Raw genomic sequence first — 22,493 nt, 5'->3', positions numbered from 1 at the left:
CCTTTTTGAAACCAACGCTCGATCAGAATCGGTTTATGAGAAGGCTTCTTTTCGTCGACTTATTCCAAGTTGTCGTTGCCTTGTGCCAATTGAAGGTTTTTACGATTGAAAAAAAAGATGAAGCGAAGAAGCATCTATTCTATATACATTTTCAAGATAAAAAGCCCCTTGTCTTTGCAGCTCTTTATGACACATGGCAAGATTTTGAAGGAGGAGTATTCTTTACATTTACTCTTTTGACTACACGTTCCTCTAAGGCGTTGGCGTGGCTTCATGATTGAATACCTGTTATATTGGGGACGGAGGGCGCAATTGATGACTTGTGGAATGACCTTTCTGGCTTTACATTTGAAATAGTTACTCAGCTATACGAAAGGATTGTTGTGTCCCAGTACCAGCTTTCAAGAGGAGCCATGAAGGACCCCATGTTCATACAACTAATGAAGATGCTGTACATTATTGTGAGACAAGATGTCATTCTTGTGGCTATTTTTGCCGACTTCCGATTGATCACCCTGGTTTGCGTAACACAGTGCATGGCAATATGAGAAATGTTAAATTCATTTCAGAATCAGAGGAGATTGATATTGTTGGCAGAAGCCGAGAAGCGATGGCTATGGCCATGACTGTACTACTTGTGTGTCTTAGTCTTTTTATTCATGTCCTTAATGCAGAACAGTCTCTGCGTATCCGTCTGCCTTCATAAGATGATGCCATAATTCAGAAGATGCCAAAGCCGAAAGGAATGGAGCTCGTGAAAAGCTCAGCACGGCATCTAATGCCTCATACATCGCGGCTTCTTATGTCAAATTCGTAGAATCGGGGGGTGCCAGGGTTGTTCCTTTAATCTACAACAAACCCACAGAAGTTCTCGAACAGAAATTTCAAGCAGTGGCAATGGCAATGGCGATTCGTGGAGTGATCCCGTCAAATCTCAAGCATTCAGTGTTTGCATGTGTAGCGCTCTTGACAATATGCCATCTATGTCTGGCGGCACCGTCATCGGAATTGGTGCTCCTAAAGGTGGATCGCCGGATTGACTTGACATCACACATTGTACAGGTTGTTACATCCTTGAAGGTTGAAAATACTGGTTTGGGTACGACTTCAGAAGTTCTTCTTGCCTTTCCTCCTGACCAGGTTGAAAATCTGGCGTATCTGAAAGCAGCTGCCCTTGAAGGAAAGGGTAAAAATAAGGTTTCTGTTCCACTTATAGTAAGCCCTTCTCAATCAGAGGATGCACCTGGTGGTATAGTTTTATTTTCAATCTCTTTGGTGAAGGCACTAAAAAAGGGTGACACTGTAACTATAGAAGTGCTTTCAGTCTTCACACATTCAGTGAAGCCTTTCCCTGAAGAGATCTCTCAGGCACAAACTCAGCTTGTTCTTTATCGTGACAGTGCTTACTTTCTTTCGCCTTATCTAGTTAAAGCGCAAACTACAACCATCAAGACCCCAAGCCCTAGAATAGAATCATATTCCAAAGTTGATCCCACAAAATTGGTGGATACAGAACTTAAATATGGTCCATATGAGAATCTTGCTGCATTTTCATTTTCACCCTTTATTGTTCACTTTGAAGATAACCAACCATTTGCAGTTGTCAAGGAGCTGGTGCGAGAAATAGAAATTTCACATTGGGGAAATGTTCAGATAATTGAAAATTATCACCTTTTTCATGGTGGTGCTCGAATCAAAGGTGGCTTTCCAAGGATTGAATACCAAGCAAGACCCAATGCTAGAGGTGCATCATCTTTTAAGAGTCTAGTGGCAAGACTGCCACCTCGAGCACATTCGGTTTATTACCAAGATGAAATTGGGAATATTTCTACCTCACATTTGAATGCCGACTCTAGAAAAACAGAACTGGAAATTGAACCTCGATATCCTATGTTTGGAGGCTGGCAAGCCACTTTTACAATAGGCTACGACTTACCTCTACAATATTTTCTCTTCCAAGCAGCTGAAGAAGCTACCAAGTAAGGAGATTGACAGTCGCATATCTTCTCATGAGCAGAAGCTTATTGTTTTGAAACAAGAGGTAAATGAGTGGGGCAACCAGTGAAATATTGAAAAATTGGAAAAGCTTGTTGTATCATCTGGCTAAAGCATCAGGCTTTATGTACATTAATTTTTCTTGGATATCACTTTATGTTCTCGAGTTCATGTATTCTAAATTTATTCTTGTTACTTTCAATGGGAGACTGTCATTTCCAAGAAGATATGGGTAATTGAGTTTTCTGGGAAAGCACGCATTTGGAATTCTAAGAGTTCAGACCAAAGCAAATCAGAAGCTCGAAAAGATTTATGTGCAGTTGGTCCATCTGTTGGAGGTTCATGTTACAGGGAATGTGATTATGAATCTCAGCATAGCAAAGGTGAAACTGAAGAATGGCAACAGCAGCTATTCAATTTTGTGAGAAGTTTAGAGGAAGACTGTGTTTTTTAAATCACACAGCAGTTTCGTAGCGCGCTACGAAACTGCTGTAGGTGATGTTTTCAATGCAGAATAAACAGTTTGACCAGGAATGTTAGTAGAGAGACACCTGTACATCAATACAGCCTAGAGCACATCTGGAGACATGGTATTTGGTAGCAGCGTTCAATACTTTGAGTTATTAAAGATTTGGGAACATGCTGCTACATTTTCGGAGAATGTTGAGAGACAGAGACCGTAAAAACAGAGCACATCTTTTGGTCAATTAATGAGCCATCAGCGCTTCCAAGCATCCAAGGTTAGCTGGTTTATTGCATCTTTAGTTCAGCCATCTCAGCCTAACTGAAGGAGGACAGCTGTCAAGGATCCAAGAAGAATCATGTTACGAGGAGAATGAAATTAGTGTTTTAGTTTGATTAGGACTTTGTGTAATTACAGCTCAGCACTTTTGTAATTAATGAATTAGTTAAATAGCATATAGGAGTAGTTAATAGAGCCTTTGAGCTCACTCTAGAGAGGGAAGAATGTATTCCTATAAATGGATCAGATTAGGATGTAATAGAGGTTGGAGATTTATGAAAAAAAACAGAGTTCTTATATCAGCTTATGTAAAAGACTTTTGACAGTAATAGAAAGATTACTTTTTCTTCCCAAGATTCATCTCGTGTTCAATGCTCAGAATATATGTGGCTTTGTCTTTATCCTTTTATGTTTTACAGCTCACTAAATATGCAATCACTCTGAATTCACCTAGTGCTCAGACTTCCTGTGCATATTTATGAGTTGAGGTTCCTTTTGAGAAATGTTCTGAGTGTTAAACATTATATGCCTTGGCTTCCATGATTAAGTAGTTAATAGTTTACTGCAGAGGTGTTTGACTCCATGAGCCCAATGGAAGAAATGTTATTTTGTTGTTCCAACCAGCTTATTTTCATAAACTATTTGAAGAGTTAGCCATCTTTTCCTATTAATAATTCCTATCAAAAATCTGTGAGAGAGCCCTCTCTGACTAAGGAGGCTAAGCCTTAGTCTAAAGCCTGGTTTGAAATAGTTGCATGAGATCTTGCTAAGTAGCAGCCCTTAGTACACGATTTTGTGATAACAGATAGCATATGGGTTTACTGTGCTGCATCAACACTGCTCCCATGGTATAGTCACTGGCATCCGTTTCAATCTCAAATGGTCTTTGAATATCGGACAGTGCTAGTACTGGTGCTATACTAATCTTTTCTTTCAAGGTGTCGAAGGCTTTCTACGGTTTTCCTCCCCACTAAAACACCTTGTTCAATCCTATTAAAGCATATAAGGGAGTTGCAATCAAGGAAAAGTTAGAAATAAACTTTCTCCAATACTGTGCTGCTCCTAAGAAGCTTCTAACTTCTATATCAGATTTGGGTTTAGGCCAGTTTACAATGACTGCAACCTTAGAGGGATCTATCTTCAATTCACCACCCCCTACAATATGGCCCAAATAATTCAAAGATGTTTTTCCAAATTCACATTTTGAGAGATTAACATAAATATTCTCTTTCTTCAAAACATCTAGAGTCTGCTTGACATGCTTTAAATGTTCTTCCCATGTTTTACTGAATATAAGAATGTCATCCAAATATACAATGACACAATCATCAATAAAAGGTCTGAGTACATCATTCATTATTCTCATGAAAGTAGCAGGAGCATTAGTTAAGCCAAAAGGCATAACCAACAATTCATACAATCCCTGCTTCGTTTTAAAAGGAGTCTTCCATGCATCTTTCTCTACAACTCTGACCTGATGATAGCCACTATGCAAGTCCAACTTGGAAAAATAAACAGCTTCTTTCAACTGATCGAATAGATCATCTATGTGAGGAAGGGGATACCGATTTTTTATCGTTATCTTATTTAGTTCTCGGTAATCAATGCACATTCTCCATGAGCCATCTTTGCTAGGTCTTATGAACCCTTTCTTGAGCAACTCCCGTACCTGCTTCTTGATTTCTGCATTCTCTAAAGTGGACAACCTGTACATTCTGATGTTAGGCAATGGGGCATCTTGCTGCAAATTAATATCATGTACTATTTCCTTTTTGGGTGGCAGACCTTTAGGTTCTTGAAATAGTATATCATATTCTGAAACAACTTTCTCTAAATTAGCTTGTTGTTTAGCATTACAACCCTCAAATACATTGGTTTTATCAGGTTTTTTCCCTTTACAGCCATCATTAAAAAAAAATTGCACAAATTTAAAATTCTTTTCATCTGCCTTGAGTTTACGAGAGTATAATTATTCTTTTCTTTTTTTATCTATTAGACTAACCTAAGCACCCACGGGGGATTTGAACCGGTGACCTATAGCAAGGAGTGCCTTAACAGCGCACCAATTCACCGTCAATCCAAAGCCCCGTGGGCGAGAGTATAATTATTCTTGAGTTTGTGAGCTCTTACAATATATTCAATTCCATATTTAACAAGTTGATACTTGTTTTCAACTCTATAGAAAATAGCTTTCCTATCATACAAGTAAGGACTTCCTAAAACAATTCCACATATATCCAAGGGAACAATATCTAACTCAACCTCATCTAGAAATGCTGACCCAAAAGGAAACCTAAGTTTACATTGTCTAGTCACTTGTAGCTATGCTTTATCACATAACCAACATAATGGATATGGATTTTTCTGAGGTGTGGTTAGTAATCCCAACTTCTTTTCAATTGCTTCAGAAATTAAATTTACTTGTGAGCCACTATCAAACAAAGTATCAATCTTTTGATGCTTGAAAGCAACTCTAATATGAAACAACTCATGTCTTTTCCTCTCATTTTCTTCATTATCAGTAGATTGTGTAGAATTACTAGTAGATGCTTCAGAATTTTTACCTTTTATACCAGTGGCTGCAATTGTTGTTTCATCTCCTGATTCTGACCCCAAATCTTTTTGAATAGTTGCATCAGCCTTCTTCTTCTTGCCCTTGAACTTCTTGGGTTTCAGCTTCGGATGCAGAATCCAGCAATGTTCATCATCATGCCCATCCTCCTTATAGTGAGTGCATGAAGATTTGGTCTTTTGTACAGTATTTGTCTTCCTCTCTTTCCATTTTAGTTTTCTTTTCTCCTTATTCTTACTTGCAGTGGGTTTTGATGATCCCCAAACTTCTGGGTTCACATTCTTGTCTCTAGCCTCTAGATTTGTTGCTTGAACAGATACTTCATCTATGCTAGTGGGATTAAACATGAGAATTGTGTGCCTTAAGTAGCTGTGTAGACCCCCTATATACTTCAATAGAGTTTCAGGTGAGTCTAAAGAAATTCCTAGAATCAAAGCTCTTTTCCTAAATTATTGAGTGTAACTTTGTACATTTTTCCCTTTTAATTGTCGAAGAGTTTGCTAACTCATCGAAGCTTGCTGCATATAAGCTAGTGGATAGAACTGTCTTTTAATTGCAGAAACAAATTCACTGTAGACAGAAAAACTTTTACCATGCTTCTTCAGGTCAGCTTGTGTCCTGCCTTCCCACCATACCAAGGCATTGCCTCCAAGGCGTAGGCTAGCTAGCTGAATCTTGCTATTGTCCGAATCGATGCTCTACACTCTGCAATAAACATCAATCTATCTAATCCAATTATTCGGCTTCTCTGCATTCAACTCTCCATCATATATCGGTAAATCAAATTTAACATCTAATTTAATCAAATATTCCTTCTTTTTGTTTTCAAGGCTACTAGGAGGTGTGGGAAGTTTTTCTTCCTTCCCTTTTCCTTTAGAGTGGTCATGGAGGAAAGATTCTTCTGCTCCTTTATCTTGTTTGAATTTTGATGAATCTTCCTCGCTACCTTTCTTAAATTCTTTATACATTTCCTCTACCATGGCTCTCATGGTCATGAAACTATCCATGAACTGAGGGTCTAATTCCAAGGGAGTTTCTTCTGAGATTTTCCTCTTAGGATAGACTCTTCCAATTTCAGGGTTAGTTTCAACCAACTCTCTTTCTCCTAGTTTAAGCTTTCATCTAGTTAGCATTCAACAAATAAATCCAGCACAAGCTTGTCTAACCTTAGTAAACTTGAGCTCCGATACCACTTGATATAGAATTTATCCAGGACAAAGAATTAAAGGTATTATAGACTCATGTGCATGGATGCGCCTATGTTACTTTATGCAATGGATCGATAAGATTGCAAAATACATAGACACTCAGGTAGTTAGAGAAAACATAACAGGAAAACATGTAATACAACAAGTTTAATAAGGATTTCAACCAATACTCCTGGGTTACATCTCCTGGTCTAGCTTTCAATGGTGGCCTCTCTATTATGTTTTCAAAGAAAAGTTTATTTACAACAGTGAGCTCAATTTGAGTCTGACTCAACAGATATGAATCAGTAGGATTTGAGTACACAGACTCTCCTTGCTGGTACTTGACCTCTACTGGTCACAGTAGTATGAGCCCAATCTGAAACTCATACATGACAGGCCTAGGCCGAGGAGATTGCTTGAACTTCTCAATCTTTCTCTAGAGTGCACAGACTCTCTAACTCTCTCTGGCTCTGTCTGGCCTCTTCTTCTGTCAGTTCATGGCTTTAAAGTCGGTCTGCTTTTTGGCGGTTCATTTCCACTTCCCAACGCTCAGGTTTTCCTTCCTCTGTCCATTCGAACTCCCCTGTTCTGCGTCATCATCACTGTGTAACGCTTCACAAGGAGGTGACCACCTATTCTGCAATGGTTGAGTGTGTCAGGTTCCTTGGACACATTTGAATGACCATTATTTCTGTTTGCTCCAAGATGCCCGTGAAACACGAATCTTCTGCCAACTCATCGTCCATGTCGGACTTCAAATCCCATGTAATCTTGCTTTACAACCTTGTCAAATCTGGTCATTTATCGGGACGTGCCTCCACCGTTGATCTGGGCCCCCCAGATCCTACGGTCATCGTTCATATCGGGCAGGTAAGTAGCATGACGTTTACTCGTCCAATGTGAGTGGTTTTCTCTCTCTTCTGCCAGGCGTATGTCACTCAGTGTGTGGCATCGGGTAGGACTTGGTCTAAACTGCTTACCACCTCGATGCCTTCTGACATCCTACTAGTTTTGTGGAATCCACGAAACCAAATTTATTACTTTTCCGCATTTCATAGCCATTTCGGGTCCGGGAACTTTTGGGGCTTTCCTTCACTGAGGGGGTCACCCTGCGATACGCGATTAGCACTAATCGTGTATCACAAACCACCCACGTTTCTTGAATTAGCCTCTGGTTTTGCCAATTTGCGCCAGTGCGCATTACCATGGGCCAACGGTTTGCATGCTCGACTAAGGGTCCTCGTTGCTCCGCACTAATCACAATTGCAACTGTCACGAGGATTCCTTCTAATAGCTTGATCTTTCTAATACTTGAATCTATTTGGCATAATTTGAATAGGTTTATGAAAACTTAGAGAGTGTTTAGGATCGAATTCGGATAAACCAACTTATATGCAGATCTATTCCTTCGTAAATATTGAAAACTTGTGATTGTATGAGCTTTCATTGATTGAAGATCCCGAAGAGCAAAGTTAGTTACCTTTCATTGAAGATGTTTTTCCCGAGTATCTCAATGAGCTATAGGAGGAAACAGTTCTTGACATGAGGATAAGTAATTTGTGATGGGGAAATGTTGAGTATCTTCAATTTGGAGTCAAAGGTACAAATCTGAGTAAATAATGATGAATAGAGATTGGAAAAGTGAAGGAAATTTATTCTCACTTACTTGACAGCTAAAACCAACTTTTGGTGGTCCAAAAACTTCTAGTGGGGAGGAGTGATCCAAAATGGATCCAGTTTTGCCTCCAAATCAAAGTATTCAAATGCAGATGAAAGTAGGATCAAGCCCAAGTGCTCGTTGATATGATTCCAACAGTGCAAATGGCGCATAAAATCGAGTTGGGATGAAGAAGTTAAAGCCAATCAAAGCTTTTGGTAAATTAGGGCAAAAAGCCAAAAAGTCAAAATGTCAAAGGCCAACAGTCAATGGTCAATGGTCAACGATAAACATGATGATGATAGCAGGACACGTGTCATCCTGGGAATACACCACCTGTTCTGGATGATGTCAGCAGAGGAGGTGATGTGTCACAATGTGATTGGTTGATATGGGCCAATCTGGTGCTAACATATGGCAGCCCAGATTTTGCCCAATGTGGCCTTATTTCCAAACTTTTGGGGATCAAGGAGGATTGAACCCTTGACCTCCCGAAATGACTAAGTCTTCACCAAAACCAGCTCACCGGATGAGCTACCACAGGTCTTGTTAAGATTTGGGATTGTGTTCTATTTATGGTGTATCACGTTAGTGACTATAAAAAGGCCAAACGGTCGGGGTCAACCCCATGACCTCCAGACCTTTGGATGTATTCATATCATATAGTTCGAACAATAGTCATATATCACCACCGAACATATAATATATACCATACACAATGTTACCATCACCAACAACGGACGGTCGGGCGGGGGTTTCGAACCTCTGACCTATTTCGGGTAAAAGCAACCTAGGGCTTTGGGTTAGAACCCCAACAGAGCAGAAGCAAACTACAACAAGAAATACTCAAATAGCTCAGGCAAGATTCTTATATTATCAAACTACGTAAGAGAGACCGTACCTAGATTTCCTTCGTTCGAGTAGGTCCCGCAGGGTTTAGACCCTCTGCAACTCCCGATGTTCTTCAAACCTGAAAATCATTCAATTCGAACATACATAGCAATATAGAAGTAAAGCATATTCATGAAATTGAATTTATATCATATAAAAAATGATTGATCATACATCAAAATGACATTCATATATGAATTAAAACATAATTTGATGCATAGACATAGTTAATTTCGGAAACAAGAAATTATTTTTTTTATTGAAGTAAGCTATAAATAACATGGAGAGAATTCACCTAAGTCTTTATCTGGCTCCAAGTGGAACCATCCTCCAGATTCATCCAATCCTAGCCTTCAACAATCTTCTTGAATAACCAACACCATGATATCTCAAGCAAAGGGAAGGATATCTATAATCAAGGAAAGAGGGTTTCCTGAAGCTTGGGGAAGTGCATGAGACACAAGGATTCATCAGACTCAGTCAGGGATAATATCAGTATAATAACTCTATTTCTTCTCCTCCTTAAGGCCTCCCCATAGAGGTCTATTTATACCTCTCCCAATTAGTTTTTTAGTTGGGAAACAGTTGGGCCACAGGAAATAGGAGGTAATCAATAGGTAAAACCCATGAACTTCTCCCAAAATTAAGGAAAATTAATTTTTTAAGTGTTTTAATACATATATGTGGGTTGGGTATTGACTGACCTGTGTGTACACACTTTTAACTGAGGAAAAAGTAGCGTATGGGGAATAAAACACTGTTTTTTATATATTTAGTTCAAATCTGGAAGGAGGCATTTCCCTAGGCCATAAACAAAGAATCATATATACCAAGAGTGGTAAATGGTGCTATAACAGATGCCCCCTAATATATGAGGTCAAAAGGGGTACATGATGGCCGAAATGAATTATGTGTATGGAAAGAATCATGCTGATATTGAGAAGGACTTCACCAGAATTCAACCTACGAAGCCATCAAAAGAGATCAGAAATAAACTTCTATCTGAGGTGGGCATACACATGCTCAGATAAAGTAAAGCATGTTTGCATATCAAGTACAAGCGGATCCAATATGTATATGAGTATAAAGAAACTGAAAGTACATAATGCATCATTTGATCATGATCGAAGAAGTATATGTCTGAATATCACATGTAAGAAGACGATCAATGATGCTAAAGGATGAAGCTGATCACTGATGTCAAAAACTAATCCCAATAGTACCAAATGAACATGATGGAATAAAACGATACTACATCACAACTTGGATGCCAGAATATCAGATGTCGCTGTGAAGAACTGCATCATATAAGGTGGATGGTGTCAACTAGCAGCAACAGGAGCAACTGACAAGTGAACCAAAACATGCTGATGCAATCTGAGGTCTTCACTGACCACCGCAGTACATTTATACACCATGGGAATGAATTATCTAAGGTCGACCACGTGAGAAATCATTTGATTAGCGGTCATTGATTTATACCATTAACAAATTCAATACTACTCACCGATAATGATAATGAGAGTCAAGGTATCCAGTATAATCTAACAAGTGCGAATGAATGAGCTGAAGTCAAACACTTGAAAGAATCTATCAATTAGGAGACAATGATGCTTTCCCACTGTCAATAGCGAAGGAATCTACCACTAATGATAGCAAACCCCAAGGTACTACCAAATGGAATCTAGATCTTTTCCCAAGAGAAAATGAGTTGTAGTCGATAGGAAAAGATCTGCTAGAAGGGAGGTGTTAAAGCATCCTTCATCAATCTAGCGCGAGTGTAACCCATAGGCCAATAATGTGGAAGGAATCAAACAAAAAAGATGTAGTAACCTAACTGAAGCACGTTTTCGGCGTACACAAGATGTAACTAACACACGATAGAAACCCTTTGAACCAACCAATAATGAAAGCTGACATAGAGATGAGGAATCCACCGATAGGATCAAATGGAAACCAAGGCACTGCATGAATCCTAGTGTGTGATAATGAACGTTGATGTTGAACACAAGGGAAACCACTCAGTCAAATACCCATGATACTGATCGATGCTAAGCACAAGGTGACCTATCAATAATGAGAACAGGGTCAGGGTGTGGCTGTAGATCTGCCCTCAGAGAAATTTTTCGTGGTTGATAAGGACAAGACCCGCTAGCAAGAATTCAATGGAGACCTTCTCAAACTAGCACAAGCAAAGGACCAATATAACTGATGTGATGAAAAACATGACACTGACAACCAGGGATGGCCGACTAAAAAATAGGCCAAGAGACACCGTAGAGAGCCCGACTCAGGTTTACTTCCCTTAAACAAAAGCACAACTCAATGATGACTATATGGCAGCATATGATATCTCTGTATAAGTTTGTCATGCGAGAGGCATAAGAAAACTCTCCATATGATTGGAAGAGGTAACCAATCAGAGGAGTACTTACTCCATAACAAGGTTAAGGCACTCCTAAGTCAAACAAAATCCCACCCCAATGGAGGAGAGACTTTCTTTTGAGTGCTTTGTTTGAGGGCGACATGACTGACTCTAGCTACCAACAAAATATGGAAATGTCGTCCCGTTCCCACTCTTTTTGAAATATATAATTTCTTTTTCTTTTTCTTTAAGCTGGAAAAAGAATAAAAGAATGCTATAGTACAGTGGAAAGAATGAGTGTCAGAGAAACAGATGATCTAGTTCCTGGGAGGGGAACATTCCTATGCTCAATGCAGGGAGGCGAAACTAGTCAAGGACACTCAAAGGGATGCTCTTTCCACAGGTAAAAGGATGCGTCAAGTTGTAGAAACTAAGTGATTGCATGGTGGACTTTGTAGAAGACATGGTCAAATAAGTGGCTTAAACACGAGTCAAAGTGAAGCCAGCTCAAGGCCAAAAGGTGAAAATATCAAAATGCAATGCAGTAGTACAAGTCAACACAAAGGCGCCTCTAGGGTATAACGCCAGAAATTAGCATGGAAGAAAGGACAATGTGTCTTCAACACATGGCGGGACTAAAGAGGAATCTCAAGCCTACTCAGTATAACAGCATGGGAACCAATGTCAGCGAGGATCTAACTAAGATGCTCATGTAAAGGATGGCTCTACCATTGCATCATGATTTTAAAAAAATCAGCGAGTGAAAACGGTTAGCTGACCAAGATATAATGCGATTGACCCTACGACTAATGTATTGCTGAATGGAGGCTAGTATGCAAGATGCAGTGGAAAATGGTTTTCCCTAGCCTAAATGGCAGTGAGAGAATGATACTTGCCACGACGAGTCAGTGGTCATGGGACCGAAACAAGATCTCGAAGAAGTCTCCAAAATTTCTTGTAAAAACAACCCACTCTCAACAATCCAAGCCCATAGGTCAAAAATTCCATGAGACAAAAATCAATCTTTGAAAAAATATTTTGGAATTTCAAAGTTACATAATGACTTTTGGACTCAAAATTTTTTCATTTATGTTTGGAGCAAAAGGCTGTGGAGAAAAAATAAGGATGTTTTCCTCTGAACAATTGGACCGTTCGAATCACCCCAAAGTCTCCAGGTAATCCTCAAATCCTACTTGTAATGATTTATGATAGTTTTTAAAAGTTTTTTCAAAGTTTTGACTGTGGGAAACTATGCCCAAAAATTCAAATCTGCGTACACACGGGTTGGATGTTAGTAACCCACGTATACAACGACCGTACATGCGACTGTGTTTAAAGGGAACCCGCGTGTACGCGAGTTAAAGTTTTAACATATAAATTAATGGTTGAAACTTCAATTTTTTGCAGCTTGACTATCACTTGGAGGGAAAGAGAGCATACCACCATAGATAATGAGGTAATGAATGATCAAAATGAATTGGATGCTTTGAGAGGCTGTGGCTTAATTAAATTCTTTAAAATTTCAAATATGAAAGCCAATACATGCTTCCTAGAACTTTTGATCCGCTACTGGTGCGTTGAGGACGACACTTTCATGATCGACCATATGCCACAATGGATTGAGGTCGAGGATATCTATTTCATTACCGGTCTCTCCTGAAGAGGGGAGGTTGTGCACTCGACAAGCGAGATGGGAGGTAGTCTATCGGTGGAAGACTATGTCCATATATATTGTCTTGGACATCCAAAGAAGATTGGGAGTCAAATTCCAATTAAGCATGTGGAAAGTATATCCTTGAGGATTTTTCTATTTACCATTGCACGAGTAAATGGGTCAGCTTCCCTACATCAGGCGTCACGAGTATCTATGAGCCTAGCAATGGAATGTCTTACCACAATATTTGACTAGTCCATGCCTCTTCTGATTAACATGAAGAGTCAATTGACCTATATACAAAAGGGTAAAACGAAGAATTTTGGATATGGAACCATCTTGCGTTCATTCTTATTTGAGAAGGTACCTGGGCTATGTTCCAAAGTATCAGTGTCCATCAGCAACCCTAGAGATCCACGAATGGCTAGATGGGTGGACTTGATGAAGCACCTTGGGGGTGGTGACGTGCCCAAAATGACCTTTGATGATGAGTTTTTCACCTGGTGGGATCAACAGATCATCGTGGTTGATGACTACCCATATGCTGCCATGGATTTCTGAGGAGATCCAGACTTAGTATTACCACCAAATGTGGCATGGGGAGACATAGGTAACAATTTTTAAGTTTTTGTGATTTAAAAAAAAAAAAAAATGGATTTTTTAATATGAAATGAACTTAAAAAAAATATTTTTGATGAGAAGAAATACTGAAAAAATATAATGACCATTTTCTATATGCGAGTCCAGTGAGACCTGATGGATTTCTGAGGCACAGGCATTGCAAAAGAGGGGCCGAAGATATGACAGCTGAGACAAAGAGAGTCCTTTATGTTGTTCAGAGAAACATGGTGATACTAACTCACCAAGTACCTATGATAGCTGTAGAGGATCTGCCTGAGTAGATGCAACGTCGTGTGGTAGGGATACCACAGGACTAGGTCCGGATACTTCGACATGTAGCCAACGCTGTGGCTAAATTTTTAATCACTCATCCTGAGCCAGCTCGATAGATAGATCTATGTATGACTGGACATCATTATGGGCATAAGCCCAAATTTTGAGGGCATCCTATCCCAATTTTGTATATTATTTTTTAACACTCCATATATTTACAGGTGATTTTATGATATATATATATATATATATATATATATATATATATATATATATATATATATATATACAGATTCGGTTTTTTTTATGTTATTTAATTTGATGAATGATTAATGTGCCAATCTAATGCTTGATTAACAATAAAGTTCGCTAATGAATTCTCAAATCATGGAATGTGAACATATGTGATATAAATAAATGATTGTTGCAACACTCTCACTCTCAAAAATTGGCGATATAAATAAGGATCATGAAACTGATAAGTGTTATTTAACTGTGACACCACCAGTTGTGAGTCTAGATAAACTACCAACGAATCAATCCCATAAGGTATTGCTTCAGATAGTAAATTAATAATGACAGTATATTTAGCAATGTTGTTCGAAGCAAGGCCAATACATACTCCCCTCGACACCATCGACTGGCCAGATGGATAATAAATCACCCAAGCCGCGGAAGCATGATTCCAAGTGTGCCTACTTGCACCAACCGTGAATCTGAAATATATCGAATAATCCATCAATACCTACCAAAGCAGATAAAAAAATATTGACATCACAAAACGCCAAACAGATATGTATAAAGATACAATATATACAAACAAGCAATTGCTCGGTCGAAGCCTAAGAAAAATACTTCTTAAAGTAGAGCCCATTTCTGGGCTCCACCAGCGTGTTCCCTTCAAAGTAAATTAATTCATAAACCCATTTTTTCAAAACATACTTGACTATAAAGGGACCATACCACATAGACATGAACTTGCTTGCCCCCAGGGCGTCTTTGTCTTGGTCATAGACTAAGACAAGGTCACCTTCAGAAAAAACTCGAGGACGAACATTATTATCATATTGAGTTTTAAATCTCTTCTTATGGGCTTCGTTTATTATCGCTGCATCACGACGTAAGCATTCTTCAAGACTAGATGTCTCTAGAAGAAGTTCTACTGCTAGCTTAAGGGATGGAATTTCACATTCGATAGGGAAGATAGATTCCAACCGTTAAACTAGTTGAAAAGGAGTAAAACCAGTGGCAGTCTTAACTGAGGTTCAGTATGCCCAAAGTGTCGGATACAACATGATGTGCCAATTGGATCAAGTTTTATCAATTTTTCTTTGTAGGATGGTCTTCAAGGAATTATTCATGGCTTCAACCTACCCATTGGCCTGAGGATAATATGGAGATGAATTCTCCTGCTGGAAGCCCAACTTGAGAGCCAATTCGGTCATCAGTTGATTTTGGAAGTCACTGCCATGGTCAGTGACAATCTCTCTTGGGATACCAAATCCTGAAATAACTTGGTTGAAGAGAAACAAGGCTACTGTCTCACTATCATTTTTGAAAGTAGGCATGGCCTCAGCGCGCTTCGTAAAGTAGTTTATGACCACAATGATGTACTTGTGATTCCCTACTAAAGGCTGATTACAAGTAGTAAAATCAATGCCCCACTTCGTAAATGGACCGACAGTGATAATAGGAAAAAGTGGAGCTATGTGCGCGCACATTTTCCGAGTATAAATTTGACAAGGATGCAAAGTTTGACTGCTTCAATACAGTCTTTGAAAATTGAAGGCCAAAAGTAGCCTACTCGCAAAATTTTCTGGGTTGTTGCAAGCCCTGATAGATGACTGCCACAAGCTCCATTGTGGCAATCACTAAGTATTGACTTGGATTCTTCAAAAGTTAAGCAACACCTAAGGATTGAGTCAACCCCTCTGCAATATAATGTATCACCAATAATAACATAGTTTTTGGCAAGATGACGTAACTTTCGACTCTCATCTATAGAGAAAGCAAGTGGAAACTTCAAATTCTGGAGATATATAATGATATCTTTGTATTAGGGATCCTGTGAAGAAATGAGGAATAAGTGTTCGTCAGGAAAATTTTCCTCATAAACAATAGCTTCCTCACAAGGCAGCTCCGAAATCAATTTTGCAAAAACTAATGACTTCTTAGATTTATCTAACAAGAATTTGAGATTGAACTCTTGCAAAATAATAATTCATCGATTATACTTGCCCCTCATCACTCGCCTACTGAGGACAAACTGAAAAGGATTGAGAGCCGCTAAGATGAATGTTTTGCGAAGCAAAATGTAATGACGAAGTTGCTGAACAACATGGAAAACCTCCAAGGCCAATTTCTCGATGGGAGAATAGTGTATCTCAGGTCCTACTAAGCCTCGACTCAAGTAGTAGATTACATGCTCACTGAGAGCATCATCCTCCTGAACCAGAACCATACTGATGGTTGATTCTGCCACAGCGAGATACAAAAGGAAATCTCTGCCATAATCTGGTGGACTCAATAATGGAGCAAAGGTTAATGCTTTTTTCAAAGCATCAAAAGATCATTGCGCAAAATCATCCCATAAAAATGGAACTCTTTTCTTAAGTAGACGCATATATCCTTTGGTAATCTCTGTGTAATTTGTTATAAATCTCGGTCAAGAAATTTGCCTTTCCTTGGAAACTTTGAAGTTGATGAATGGAAGATGAGGGAGGCAACTGAATTATTGCCTCAACCTTGAAAGGATTAACTCGAATCCCTTCAGTTGATACAAGGAATCCTAATAGCCGACCAGATGTGACCGCAAAAACACACTTATTCTGATTCAACCAGATTTTATAAAAATGACACGTCTCGAAGACTAACCGAAGTTGCCTAGGATGATCAATTCTCTTGCAAGAACGAGCAGCTAATTCATCCAAGTATGCTTCGATAACATGTTTGATGTCGTGGGAAGTATAAGACATGGCCCATTGAAAAGTAGCTCCAGTAGTTTTAAGGCCAAAAGGCATCTTCTTGTATGCAAACATGCCCCAAGGAAAAATAAAGGCTGCCTTGTGCTAATACTCTGGATGGATAGTAATTTGATTGTAACCAGAGAATCCATCCATGAACAAAAAAAATTCATTACGCACACATTCATCAAGAATTTGATCAATAAAAGGCATGGGGTAATTGTCTTTTAGATAAGATTTATTTAAATCCCTAAAGTCGATAATACTCGGATCGTTCCTTGCTTCTTATCTATTGGGACAGGGTTGGAAATCCACTCAGTTAGAGGAACGGGGTATATGAAACCCACCTTAAGCAACTTTTCAGCTTCAACTTTAATAGCTTCTGCTTTCTGAAGATTGACCAGTCGAAGTTTTTGATGAATAGGTTTGGCGTTTTCATATGTCTTCATCTCATGCTGGACTATAGATGGATCAATTCTAGGCATTTTCTCCTAAGACCAAGTGAACACATCTCGAAATTATTTGAAGATATCGGTGTAGATTTGAATTTCTTCAAGGGAACAATCAACTCCGATGAAGACATTTTCGATTACGTTAGGATTCCTAGAGATGTTCACAGGTATAGTTCGTGAGATAACCAACATGTTACCTTTGGCAGAAAATTGTGCTGGAGCCAAAGGGTTTAAAACTATATAAACATCACTAGTAGACATATTGGACAAACTAGATTCAACTTCATGCAATGGAGGGAGAAAATATGAATGATGATGTAAATCATCCCATGGTCAATCAACACCCATTACTGCTTCCAAAATTGCTTCTTCAGATGGTAAGATTGTATCCAAGCAATCCAGAGCTGAAGTAGAATCGAGGGTCCAAGCCGGAGCCACATCACCATCTAACTCCTCTAGTGAAAAAGGAGTGGGACAGTTGTCTGCAGAGTTAATGATAGATTGATAAGCGAGTTTTGCTACAGACATGGGAAATGCCATTCCACCTACCTGCCCCCCATCTAATGTGGTGGTAGATGAAGGTAAGGCCAAGGGTCCGAAAAATAATGAGTTCGAAAGAACTCTTTCCGAGAAGGTCAACTAGAGGATGAAATCACATTAATTCTAGCTGTAGGAGTAGGGAGGTCGAATATACCCATTAATGAAGAGTACATCCCGACTCCCAAATTCTTAATAGGTTGACGGGGATTGTCCACCAATGGAACGACAGAATCCGAAGTTGTGTGACAGTCACCTGGAGAATAATCTAACTGATCAACTCTAACAATCCTCCCCTGATGAGGAAATAAGAGGATACAGAATAATGATGAAACTATGGCATCCATCTCATAAATCCAATTCCCTCCTAAGAGGAGGTTGTAATCTAGGTTCGCATCGACAATTTCTACCTCAATATTCACTACGTTTCCCCCAACACAGATAGGAAAGGTCAAGATAATCCCATGCGGCCTATGAGAATGTCAATCAAATGGTGTCAAAAGAGTCGGTGAAGGAACAACTGAAGGTAATCCAGGCCTTCCAACATGACATAGACATCACACATGTGGAAGCTCCCTCATCTATAACTATCCGAAAAATATTGGTCTTTCAGTATGTGGACTTTATCTAGAAAGCCATATGGTGAGGATGTCTCTTTTTGACATTCAACATATCAAAAGTGAGCACTAAAGAATTCTTTGGGTCTACTGCACCGATTACTGAAATCAAAGCACTTCTCTAAGCAGGGCACGATTGGAGTACCTCCAATGCTGACATAGCACAAGGACTTTGAGCGAAATCTTCTACAAGCAAGTAGTTCTAGGCTGCCCTAGCATTAGGGTTAATAATTGAGTGCTTTGTGGAGCCTTTCGGTATCCGAGGTATAGACTCAACAGAGGGCCGCTCAATATGAAGTGGTTCTGTGGCTTCGGGAAAATATTTAGCCTTAGATGTTTCTGATTCACCATAATCACGTGCTCATGTAGCAACGTCAATATGAGAGCTCATCACATAAACATTTGACGAATTTTCCTCTTCCTGGTTGCTCCTAGCGGAGGTACCAACATTAGAATTTGTGTCAGCAAGTAATTGTTGCCCTTGGGGAAAGGGTTACTCAGAACAACTTGGGAGCTAGAGGACCCTTGTTGTACTAATAAGCACTGAGTGTATTGCATCTTAGGGCATAGGTGAGTCAGATGATCTCCATTGCATAACTTGCATGGAAATTTTACCTTTTTCTTGAACTCTTTCCTACCCTCTCCAGCATCATTGCTGGGTTTTTTTGCATTGCCCTTTCCTTCATGGTTCTTCTTCTCACCTCACCCCTTCTATAGAAATTCCCACTGTAGATCAACAGATTATGCAATATACTAAAACATAATACAAGATCTACTTCTACAACACTTTGGCGAAAGCTTAATCAAATTAAGTAAGAGCAAGAGAATACATATAACTGAGAATGAGAAATCAATCACACATAACACAGAAGAAATAACCTGGGGAAAGCCTCAACCCAAAACCCCAACTCTGTATTATCATACAAGTGGAAATCTTGTTCAAGTTACAAAAAGAATCAACTCTCACAAGCTATCCTGCTCTCTCTCCAATCAAACAATACAACTCATAGACTGAATAGACATAGTATATGTCCTCCTCAAGCCCTCTGAGCCTCCTATTTCCTTGCACAATTTTCCTTGGGGTCCAGTGAAGCCACATGTGTGAATTGGCCTCATCAAACTCACAAAACCTAAAGAAGTAATTGCGTAATCCTCAAGAAAAGAATTCCTTTTTCATGTAAGGAATATTCACAATGGAATATTCTAGCAACTGATAGTACACTGCCCCCCCATCTGATCTCCTCTGTCTGAACTGACATGCATGAGTTATTTATGAGAGAATACTCAGTTATCTAAAGTGCAGTAGTTACATGCATGCAAGCATTAACTAACTGAAATTACATTAATTCAATAAACTGTTTGAATTAATCTAACTGGACTTGAGTCAGTTAACTAAGTCAACTAATTAAAACTCATCCTTATCTCTTTAACTGATGGATAAATTCCTTAATTAATGGAGAAACTATTGCATGTCTCCACATAGACTTCATCTTTGATTTTCCTTAACTAATTAACTCAAGATGAATTAATTAATTATTTTACAAACAACTGCTAAGATTGAATTTGAATTTTACTTCACTATTTTAGTTTAGGGACTGACTAAAATAGGAAGGTATCCCGAAATTCTATTTATAAAATGCTATTTTTAGCACTTCAATTTTTCATTCCTTATAGCTATGTTCAACACTGGTTGCACTGCTATTTATAGCAGTTCTATTTTTAGCATTTCTTGCTGTTATTTTCAACACCTTCCTCTTCCCATCATATTATTGATTTGATTTGGGGTTAGTGGTCTAGATGACGTTTATAGAGGTAGGTTGGGAAGGTGTAGGTATAGACGGTGTTGTCTGGGTAGAAGAAGTTGTTTGTAAGACAACTACTACAATTGATTCAATAGGTTCACTGCATTAACATCAATTGATTCAACTATACCATCGGCATGGGGACCTGGTTTCAGTTTGGCTAAATCGACCTTAGATCTAGGAGCATCAGGTACAATTTTCTGAAGAACCCCAAACTGAGAATATATCAGTTCTAATTGTTGGGCTCTGAAAATGGCCTGCTCTTCCGTATAAACACCAGAGAGAGACACATCCTTTGAGATCTCAGGTTGTAATGATTTGAGAAACCATTCGAGAAGGAACTCTGGTGGGATTTTAGCTTTGATAAGCCTTTTCCTCCTCCATTCCTAGATGTGATCCAAAATGTGAGTTGCAGTGTCTTGCTAAAACTTAGCCAGAAGCTCAGTTCTGGCTTCATATCAGACAAGCAACTAAAAATGGTTCAAAAAGACATTAGCCAAATCACAAAAAGAAGTATAGGTGCCCCCTAGAAACTCTATATACCACTTGGTTGAATTTCTGCTTAGGGTGCACTGAAATAACCTCAAATTGATCGAATCATCTATTATGGAGTTGGATGAGCACCACAAGGGAAATGTGGTTACATGGTCTCCCAGATCTTCACCACTCTTCCCTTCAAATTTTTGGATATCCGAGGGAAGTTTAGTTGGGACCGGAGGCCAAGCTGGATTCTACTGAATTGGATCATTTTCCAATTTAGTTAAGTCTGGCAAGTTCAGCGTGGCCAGAAAAGGGAGTCATGGTGGACCTTGGGAATTCCATTCAGTGTGGGTGGTGTTCCCAGAGGTCTTAAAAGAATGACCTGGATTTTGCAAAACACCAAGTTTCCCAAAGTAACTCGTAGAGCCTACCGAACCAAAAGGTGCTCCTTGTGGTCCAGCAAAATTCAGAGTTTGACCAACTCCTGCCAAAAATCCTCTGTAACCAGTGAAGTTACCCCCTAAAGAAGTGTTAAAAGAAGCTGATAGCCCGTGATAAGGATTCCATGCATTAGCAAAGGGTGGAAAATTCTGAAATGAATTAACTAAAGAATATGAGACATTCCCTTGTTGGCTGGAATAAAATTGATTCCTAGCTCCAATCCCACTAACCGTAGGGTTTTTCCAACTCTAGAATGGGTTATTACCTTGACCTGTAAAGGCAAAAAGCATTGACCCTGCTGTTGGATTGGAGTGTGGTATATGACCACTTCCAAATGAGAAACCCTAAAAAGAAGTTGATCCTCTCATCATGGATGTCGAGGTGGCCAATGGTATGTTCAAAGGAACTAAAGGAATCCTGTGAGACGACATTCCATAAGGGATAAATCCAAAACTGGATGCAGTAGCCTGAGAACTTCCACTCATTGACGGAATGGAATTAGACCCAAATATAGCCGTGCTAGGAGTAATATAAGGGATGGAAATAGTTCCTCCTCCTTGTACAGATATGGGAGTCTACACACTCTCAACACTTGTCATAGACTCCATGCTTCCAGCAGTGGTCATCGAAGGAATAGGTGGGTGTAAACTTGGGCTCCAAGGCCTATGATTCGAGGTTCTGATGTACAATAGAACATCTGGATGATCGGGAGGAAGAGGAGAATCCGGAGCCGCAATCGACTTTGGAAGCTCTTCAACTTCGATATTATCTTCTGACTAAAAAATTACTCGATAAAGCACTGGTGTGTTCTTCTCTAACTCTCTATTGGTGCCAAGTCTATCTTGTGAATTAATGAACGCAAGCGGAGGATCAATCTATGATGCGCCTGCCGCCACTGGTTGAAAATCACTGGCAAAATTGCTCCTACGCCTTCTAGGAGAAGGATCAGGACTCATAGGTGATATCCCACGAAGTCTCTAGACCGTCAAGATGGTCGATCAGCCAGTTTGAATTATTTAAAATATCTAGTTAAAGACTCAACAAATTATAAATCTAGGCTAACTAGGAGCAAAGAACACTCACTAAAAAGTCCCTAAAGATATTAGCAATCAAGTAACTCTTCAGTATTTCCGCTCTAGGTGATTAGGACTGGACATCAAAATACAAGAAAGTTAATAACAAGGGCCTTCCGAAAATAGACTTGGGTAATTATGCCCCAGGCCTACTAGCGAAGGTATCAG

The 22,493-nt window shown here is 39.3% G+C and overlaps 1 pseudogene; it reads left to right on the top strand.

Annotated features, from left to right (window-relative positions):
• Nucleotides 1-893: 893 nt before the first annotated feature.
• LOC149243656 (dolichyl-diphosphooligosaccharide--protein glycosyltransferase subunit 1A pseudogene) lies at nt 894-1,983 on the top strand (annotated as a pseudogene).
• Nucleotides 1,984-22,493: the final 20,510 nt, after the last annotated feature.

Source organism: Pinus tabuliformis, chromosome 8 (assembly GCF_031772625.1).
Source record: "Pinus tabuliformis cultivar Carrire ecotype Pingquan chromosome 8, CPIR1, whole genome shotgun sequence".
NCBI lineage: Eukaryota > Viridiplantae > Streptophyta > Pinopsida > Pinales > Pinaceae > Pinus > Pinus tabuliformis.
Note: the sequence above shows the minus strand (reverse complement) of the source record. Positions and strands in the feature narration are given on the sequence as shown.